General features: G+C 34.4%; 1 non-coding gene across 1 annotated transcript; it reads right to left on the bottom strand.

The window, feature by feature from the left end:
* Positions 1–9,297: 9,297 nt before the first annotated feature.
* On the bottom strand, positions 9,298–9,401 carry LOC129034335 (U6 spliceosomal RNA). Its single transcript, XR_008501838.1, has one exon. It is a non-coding gene; the product is annotated as a U6 spliceosomal RNA (small nuclear RNA).
* Positions 9,402–9,636: the final 235 nt, after the last annotated feature.

Raw genomic sequence — 9,636 nt, 5'->3', positions numbered from 1 at the left:
CTGATTTTCTCCATTTACATGTTCCTACATATCGTTAATCCTTCCCTTGTGTACTGAAAAGGCATCTGGTATTAGTCAGTAGTGAAGTAAAGATCTGTTTGCTTCAAAGATATGTTTAAGGCCCCATATCTCTGATGTAGAAAATGCATGATTATTCATTTTTAAAGCCAGTTGTGTAATTTAAGATTGTTATCCAAAATCGAGACATAAAAATGCATAAAACCAAAGCTTGAAAAGGGAAATTAACTTTTAGATAGCTGTATAATAGCAAAGGATTTCCACTTTCTGCAAGTTGAAATGATGCTTAATAAAACATAATTTTGCAAGAATTGGTGTATTTTATCAGATATATACTCTATCCAGTTTGTTTTTGTATTTTATATAATCACCAAAAATATAATTACAAAATCCTTGTCAGAATGGGATTTTTACTGGGATCCTGGACAACAATGACATAAAAATACAATGTCAGAAGTGTAGGAATATCTCTAGGACATCTACAAATGATAAGGAAATTTCCAAATACCCTGTGTCCAATGGTATGCCCAGAAAAGTCCTCCTTTTGATCTAAGTAACTCACAGTGTTTAGAATCCCAGGCTAAACTTCCCCCTGAATATTTCTTGGACTTTTCATGTAGTCTACTACCTCTAGTACTTTTTATCTGCTTCAACCCTAGTGAAATATTGAATAAACTTGTCTCAAGAATCAGACAAATGATCACCCAGCACTGCCTTAGTTTTGATTTCTGTGCAGTGATTTTTGCAACTTATGGAATTGGAACCAATGTCAAGACTTGGTCAACTGTTGTCATTTATTTATACCAGACAGGGCTAGAAGGCACAGTGAGAACAGCCAATGGATACCCTGATTTTAAAAGCTCAGCTAAGAAAATCAGATCTGCAGCCATGAAGAAATCAAGAGTCTTGTTATGATTCAAGATATGGATGGAGTGTCCGCAAAATTTAAGCTCTATGAGGGCAGTTCTATGAGTTCATAGAATTTAAGTTCTATGAGAGCAGATATTTTTGTCTGCTTTATTCACTGCCATAATTACAGTAGAACATAGTTGGTGCCCGATAGACATTTGTTCAATGAATGGGTGAATCGATAATATATACAACATGAGAACAAAAAACAGAGCAGATGGTAAAACAGAAGATGATGGCCAAGAAGAAGGATCAGGAACTAGAAGTCAAACTAGTTGGTAAAATATAAATCAAGCAAGTAGTCACACAGACAAGAATAAGAAAACCCCAAAATATGACAGCAAGACAGTCAATGAAGTACTTGAGCATAATAAAGATGACCTTTTTGGGAGTACTTGCTATGTGTAGGTAATGCTCTAAGTATTTTACATATGCTACTTCTTTTCGCCCCTCACATTATCCTACTATCATCATGTTACAGAGAGGAATGTAAGTCACAAGAAGACTCCATCTTGTTTAAGGTCTCTATTTTAGAAAGTGGTAAAAATTGCATTTGAGTCAGAGCTTCTGCCCCTCCTATACTGCCTCCCTTTGGACTCCCTGAATATAATGAATATTAAATGGAGCCTGGCATAGGAAGCAGAGAAATGGATGCACAACAGTAGGAAGAGAACTTGATTTCTAGCCAAACCTTGAGGCCAGCCAGGAAAATTAATAAATCAGATTAGTTTGGGCAGACACCAAACCTAAGGCTTAGTGGACCCAGGAATTCATATTGGAACAACATATTGGAAGCACATGGTAAGATATGGACAGATTATGATAGCAGGTTGTTTTTGTCTTTTATGTCATACTTCAACCACTTTAATTTTCTTAGTCCAGTAATTTCCATTTTGTGAACATTAAACAATTTGTGGATTACCAAAAATCAGTATTTACATTTTAGTTCCTGATCTGTTGGTTGATTAAATATATAAGATAAAACACTCCTAAAAAGAGAGGAATTGCTTTTCTATTCACTTGCATTTCGTACTTTCTAGGAGCATGTGTATAATTTGAAAAAGTAAAACACACAAACAAAAAACCCATACATTTAAGACATATTATTTACTTGATTAATTGGCCCACTGTTGTGAATCTGGATTGTTGAACCATTGGATGAAATCAGATGGCCACAGAAATGTAATCTAAAGAGCTGACTTTAAGCTGTATTAGGATAACTACCGCTCATTAAGTTCTCATTTGTTATCTGCTTGTATATTAATTAGCGCAGGTTTTCTCAACCTTGGCACTGTTGATATTCTGGGTAAGGTAATTCTTTGCTGTGGGGGACTGCATTTTAGGATGTTTAGCAGCATCCTGGTTTCTACTCACTAGATGCCAGTAGCAAGCCCTTATAATTATGAGTGAGGTGCTTAGGGCACAGAATCTAATGTTCTCTCGGATTGTACCTTACCTCACTGTGGTCCCATATGTGACAAATAATGTCAAGTGTTCCTTTAAGGGAAAGAAAAATTCTACTCATTGAACCACTAAGTTAGAGGAATACTAATAGTCTTATCAACTACATTACAAAATGTATAAATGGGATCTATAATATAAAACCTTATTTCTCATTCATATAATAGTCCAAATATGTATCACTTGCCATGAAAGACTTTTTCGATGTGAACATTCAGAGGCCCCGGTTATTTGCACATTGTGCCTCCAATATATATTCTGAGCCTCTTATTTTCTGCTGGTGGAGGGGAAAGAGACAAATGAAAGAGATGATGTTCTGCTGGTCATTGAAAGGGCAAACACATGACTTGAAAGCTGTATCTCAGATGTATCAGACTTTGACTCAAAGTCATTGGCTACAACTCAGTCACATGGCTATTCCAAGGAGATTTGCAAAATGTAGTCTAGCTGTGTGCCCAGTATAAAGAAGAAACACATATTTAATGAACAGGGTGTGCATACACCCTAGAGAGCATAGAAGCAATGTTTGTGTGAATAAAGAGAGAAAGAAGGGGAGCGGGAAGAAATATCCTCCTAAAACTGGAAATGATTCAAAAGCACATTGATAGAGAAATGAATAAATAAGTTGGAATGCATTCACACAATGGAATATATGCAGCCGTAAAAATAATGACCTATAGCTAAACATGACATCAGGGATGAACCTTTGGAAGCATCAAGACAAACTAGCAAGTCCTGGAAGACCACACTATTATATCTAACTATAAAATTTAAAAACTATCCCAACATTCTTCAATATACTCTTTAGGCACATGATAAAACTAGAGCAAGAAATTGGTAAACACAGAATGCAGAATAGAAGTTATCTTTTAAAAAAGACACAAGGTGGGGTGGGATAGGACAATGGCACAATGGGAGATGCAAGTTATTGGAAATGGTCTTGTTTGAAGGCTGAGTGATGGGCTTGATGTTATGCTTCATATTATTTTCTTAGTAACTTAAGTGTATTATTGTTTATGCATAAATAATGCATTACAATAGAAAATATTAATACCAAAAAGATCGAAAAAGAACAAACACATTAGTATTTATTTAGGATGGAGCATCATATATTTTCTGAGCATTTGCCAATGGCAAATTTAACCCAATTGTTAAAGCATTAGAACTTGTACTGCTAGTTATTGTTAAAACCTTCTTAAGACAGGACAAAGCAGTTAATTTCCAGTATGAATTTCTGGTATTATATTTCATTTTAGCTTTAATCACTGTTATTTTGTGATTTATTTTGATTATGGCACATTAGTTATAATATTAAGATTTGTTATCACACTGTTTTGAATAACATGGAGGAAATTGTTTTTCACTCTGTTATGTGCTTGAAAATGTGATTTTATTATTTCAGAGAAGAGGCTTTTACCTCGAATATTTTAAAATTTTAATGCTGTCTAAGGCAAGAGAAAAATACAGAAGTATGCTTTATGTTAAACTCTACTAGTATAATATACTTAACTTGATGAGGAACGTAAAAAGAAACAAAACTTTATTGAGTATGCTGTTGAAAATAGCCGATCTATGCACTGAAGAGTTAATTCATATTGGAATGAAAAACCAAGAGATAATCTTTTGGAACACAAATACAGAGAAATTGCATCAATTTACCAAGATCAATGTTGTTTGTCTGTGGGCCAATTAGTTGACAAACCCTTATTATATTCAAATACCTTCAATTTAGTTACCAAATTAGAATGTGGGCTTGGATGCTGTCTAAGCTGAGGACTTCCTTTCACCTTCTCAGATCCCGGTTTGATGTATTCTTTCATTTTCAATTTGGAATCTATTGTTGATCATAAGTACTGATCACATTCTGGGGCCTCGTGGAAAGAAAAAAAAAGGTGCAGGAAATTCACTTAATCCTTCTTTTCCTTTTCTCCTCTAATATCATAGGATACAGAATCAGAGAAATGTCTCATAATTTAATTGGCAATGGATGATTTATAAGACTGTATTAATGACAATATATGAGAGTATTTTAAAAGAGATTTCACATGAAGTAAAAAATACCCACTACATACCCATAAAAATGTAAAACACAGACTTCTATTCCCGGTAACATTTAGTTATCATTTAGGTTTGAGCGTTCAAAGACATGCATATTGTTCAAGCATCCTTTTTTTTTGGTAAAAGTACACGCAAAATCTCAAGCAAATAAATTTGCATAGGGATGGTCATGATATTTTGACAAGTTTAGGATGGATAAATATAAAACTGACGCAGAAACTGTGATGCCTGACAGACGTTGGTGTTTGCTTCATTATTGTCATGGAAATTGTGTATAAAAATAAATTTGACAAGCTTTGTTATGTTTGGTGCAATTGAAAAAGTTGTTTGTGTAATTCCTTTGATGATTAACTGACTAGAGTTTTAATGATGCCATTGAAGAGAAAAACAATGAAGCATCATTCCTAGCAACTGGTACCCAGCAGCATAGAAAATGATCCACATTTGGCAAATTTACCTTGAATACAGCTGTTGGATGAACATAAAATTTGAAGAGTTGGAAGAAAAATGAGATATGGAGTCTAGCATTTATAAAGAATTATCAAATATGAGTAATTGCACTCAGTTTAACCAAAACACTTAGATTTTTGAAGCTGACTCATCATTTTAATAATTTCCTTTTAAAAGCTGTTTTATGCCTAATAAATCCATATGACATCAAAGTGCTTTGAAACACAATCTCTGCTATTTCTTTCGTTAGATAAGGAAGAAGTGAAATTTCAAGTAAAATGTCCCCTGAAAAAAAATCTATTTTTGCATGATATAGTGATTACCACACTATTTATTCTGACTGTCTGGGTTCATGATCTGGCTCTACCTGGTAGCAATTGTGTACTCATAAAGCAGTTTTTGGAGAAAAATTTGGTTCACAGAAACAACATTTGCCAAAGAGAAAGAGCATGAGATTATATGCAGGATGGAGGTTAGACAGAAAAGGAAAAATCTTGATTTCACCCTTGCTAATATGCTAGTTGTTCAGGGCTATGACCCGGAGCCCATGACCTGTGAACTTAAACTCAAATGGCATAATTCTCCCTATCAGGGATAACCATGGTATCTGATTTTATCACTTCTACATGGAAACAATATTACCAATACACACTATTGGCTCTCTCAAAGAATAGATGGCATTCATAAAACAATTGCCTTTTCCTAGATTTACAAGAAGAAAAGGGAGTACAATAAGGCACTTGTTTGATGTGACTCTCCTTTTTGATTTGCGTCTTCTAAACTTAATTTTGATTTCCCCTCTATGCCTAGTGTTTATTGGAACAACTATGTTCCATTAAGTAGAAAGAAAGATTTTTATATACTGGGATTTATAAACCCTTATATCTTGTTTTATTTATTTTTATTTTTTTAATTAATTAATTAATTAACCAGAAACACGAAGAGATAGATAACAGCTGGCCATTAAAGAATAAAGTAATACATAAAAATTTCAACTGCATTGGGTGAATTTAAGACTTGGGCAATAGTAAACCAAGCTGTGAGGCATTTTGAATTTTCAGGATCACATTACGCAGTTGTGTCAGGAGACTATTTACTGGTGAGCAGAGACACCAAAAATGTAGGTCTTTTGAGCCTTCTAAAATTTGTGTTTATCATTCTATAGAATTTCAAAATTTTTACTGCATGTGTTTCTATTCTTAAAACATTCTATTCTTGAAACAAAAACATTCAAAACATTCAGTTTTGCATGTTTTTGAATGCATATAAATGAAATCATACTATAAATATTCTTCAAATACAGGCTTTTTAAATTAATTGTCTCTAAGATTTGATCATATTGTTCCATTTAGCCATTATTCACTGGTTCTCCTTCTAACTCGTATTCAATTTTCTGGATATAACACAATTTATTTATCATTCTTCTGTTTGTAGATATTTGAATGTGTTCATTTTTTCTTAATGCAAACAGTGCTACTTGAACATTGTCATAGTTTTCTCCTGGTTATATACAGGTAGCTGTTTCTAGTTATATACAGTTATTATGGTCTAATATTTGACCCCAACACAAAACAAGAAATTCGTTTTACTTGGCAATCAAATAAACAAAAATTTTCACAAACATCAGAAGTAATCCTCATTCAATGCAGTCTCATATTTTTATTCTATTGTATTATATTTATACTCTATGCCACGTTATTGTAGGTCGCTAACCTGGTCACTCTCCAAAGGCCACAACCACAAAGCCAAGAGCGTAAAAGTTCTAGTATATTTAACCCGACAAATGAATTCAGTTGAAGGCTGGTTGACTTTTACACCCATGTATTTGAGATTCCTCTTTTACTGAACACTACTGGACATTAGAAGATTTCCTGCCAGATGAGCGTCATATAAGTATGCTGTATACATACAAATGTATATATACATTTTTACAAATACACACACACACACAGGATTATCTGTCAATTTCAGCAGGAGTTTAGTATCTAGTCTGCAGTGTGGCTAGAAATGGAAGTCCTCACTTTTTGGAATCTTAGGCAGTGAGACACATTTTGGAATTTTGTATTTCCAGAAGTACTAGATGACCTTGTTTTGGAAAAATTTCCCATAAAAACAAACAGAAAATAGACAAAATACAAAAACACATAAAATTGTAGCTACTGGTAGAGATTAGAGATCTACCAAGGCAGCAAGAAATTAGAACACAATCCCACAGAGTAGCAAAGTCCAAGTTCTCAAGGAGAAACTATCTGTAGACATTTGCTACTACTTCCCCTGCCCCTAGTCATTTGCTTACTTAAAAGCAGCAGCTGAAAGGCTGAGAGCAATTCAAATGTAAACATAGGGGTAAATGGAAATGGATATTGGATGTATAAGGCAATGACAAAAGAAGCATTTTGGCAATACATACATCACATAGTAATAATAGCACAAAAGGTGGGAGGAAAAAATGAAATTAAAGTAATACAGTCTTTATGTTTTCTCAGAAGTGGTAATAGTATTAATAATATTAGATTTTAACAGGGCAAAAAACACACTGAAATCATTGGGACAATCCCAAATGGAGATTTAAAGAATATATAGCTTACATGCTAAGTAGAAGAATGGGATTAAGCAATAAAGGACAGCTACCAAAAAACTACATCAATTATTACAGTTACTGGGAAAATAATAAAATATTTTTTTCACTGAGAGCTTGGAAATGAATGAGAATATCTTCTGTTACTGTTTACTTTCAACATCATATTCAACATTATATTAGAAGTTCTAGCCAGTGCAATAAAGAAACAAAAGGCATAAAAATGAAAAGGAAGTAGAAAGCTCATTATTTGTAAGTGACACAACTGTGTAGGTAAAATATGTAAATGAATCTACATATGAACTTAAAATTAATAAGTATATTTAGCAAGGTCAGCGAACTCAAGATCAATATTAATTATACTTCTATATACCAGCAATAAATAACTAAAATTATGTTTAAAAGTTATACCACTTATAAAAGCACAAAGATTATACATAATATAAGAAACTCCATGAATATCCACCAAAATGACTAAAATTTAAAATACTGGCCAGGCATGGTGGCACACACCTGTAGTCCCAACTACTTGGGAGCCTGAAGTAGGACTATCACTTCAGCCTGGGAGGTCGAGGCTGCAGTGAGCCATGATCGCACCACTGTACTCCAGCCTGGGTGACAGAGCAAGACCTTGTCTCTAAAAAAATAATAAAATAAAATAGGCTGGGAGGGGTGGCTCATGCTTGTAATCCTAGCACTTTCGGAGGCTGAGGCAGGCGGATCACCTGAGGTCAGGAGTTCGAGACCAGCCTAGCCAAACCTGTCTCTACTAAAAATACAAAAATTAGCCAGGCGTGGTGGTGCATGCCTGTAATCCCAGCTACTTGGGAGGCTGAGGCAGGAGAATTGCTTGAACCAGGAGGCGGAGATTGCAGTGAGCGGAGATCGTGCCACTGCACTCCTGCCTGGGTGACAGAGCGAGACTCCGTCTAAAACAAAAAAAGAAAAAAAGTAACTAAAATAAAATAAATACTAACAATTCTAAGTGTCAGAGAGAATGTGGAGCAATCAGAAGTCTTTTAGCCTGTAGCAAACCCACTGTTAGTATACAGGCAAAAGAGAAGCTTATATTGCTTGCCAAGTGTTTGCAGCAGCATTATTTGTAATATCTCCAAATTGAAAATAGCCTAAATATCCATCAATAGTAGATGACTGATAATAAACAAATTGTGGCATATTCCTAAAATATAACACTAAATCGCAATGAAAATTAACTTACTAGGGCTACCTATAACAATACACATGAATCTCACAAAATGTTATTAAAATAATGAGTCCTAACACAGATAAATATAGATTTTTTGATTCCATTTTATAAAAGTTAGCAAAACTGATCTATGTAGACAGGAGTCAAGATAATTGTTAACACGGAGGAGGAAGGCTAGAGATAATAACTGAGTGAGGACATCAGAGTGACTTTTAAGGTCCTAGTAATATTCTATTTCTTAATCCAGGTGGATATGGGAAAGGCTAGAAATGAATTTTTATTAATAAACCTGATTTTTCACCTGTCTCTCTAGCTGAGCCCTTTGTCATATGACTTCAGGGTTTCTCTGATAAAGGCAGAATATAGCTCCTTATATGACGTGTTTTGGTTAATAGAATGAGGCAGAAATTAAGGTATGTCTGTTCAAAGCCTAGGCTTCAAAGGCCCTCATACATTTTATAAAAAATATTTCATTTTAAATTTTTGTGGATATATAATAGATGTTTAAATATCTCATGAGGTATGTGAGATATGTTGATAGAGGCAGGCAATGTATAATAATCACATCATGGGAAATGGGGTATCCATCTCCTTAAGCATTTATCCTTTGTGTTACAGAAATCTGCAATGCTTCATGAATTTGTGTGTCATCCTTGCACAGAGGCTATGCTAATCTCCGTATCATTTCAATTTTAGTGTACGTGCTGCTGAAGTCAGCACCCTCATGCATTTCTATTTGCTTTTTAGGATTTCTGCAATCACTATGAGTAGAACATGTCTGTGTTAGCCTCCCAAAAGGAAGATGGATGGGCTGTAGAGGAGAGACGTACCAGATGTCTTACTTTGTGTTGTTATAACAAAATACTTTAGACTGGGTAATTTATAGAGAACAGAAATGTATTTTTAGTGGAGGCTGGAACCCATGATCAAGGCACCAGCAGGTTCAGATCTAGCA

This window comes from Pongo pygmaeus, chromosome 2 (assembly GCF_028885625.2).
Source record: "Pongo pygmaeus isolate AG05252 chromosome 2, NHGRI_mPonPyg2-v2.0_pri, whole genome shotgun sequence".
Classification (NCBI taxonomy): Eukaryota; Metazoa; Chordata; class Mammalia; order Primates; family Hominidae; genus Pongo; species Pongo pygmaeus.
Note: the sequence above shows the minus strand (reverse complement) of the source record. Positions and strands in the feature narration are given on the sequence as shown.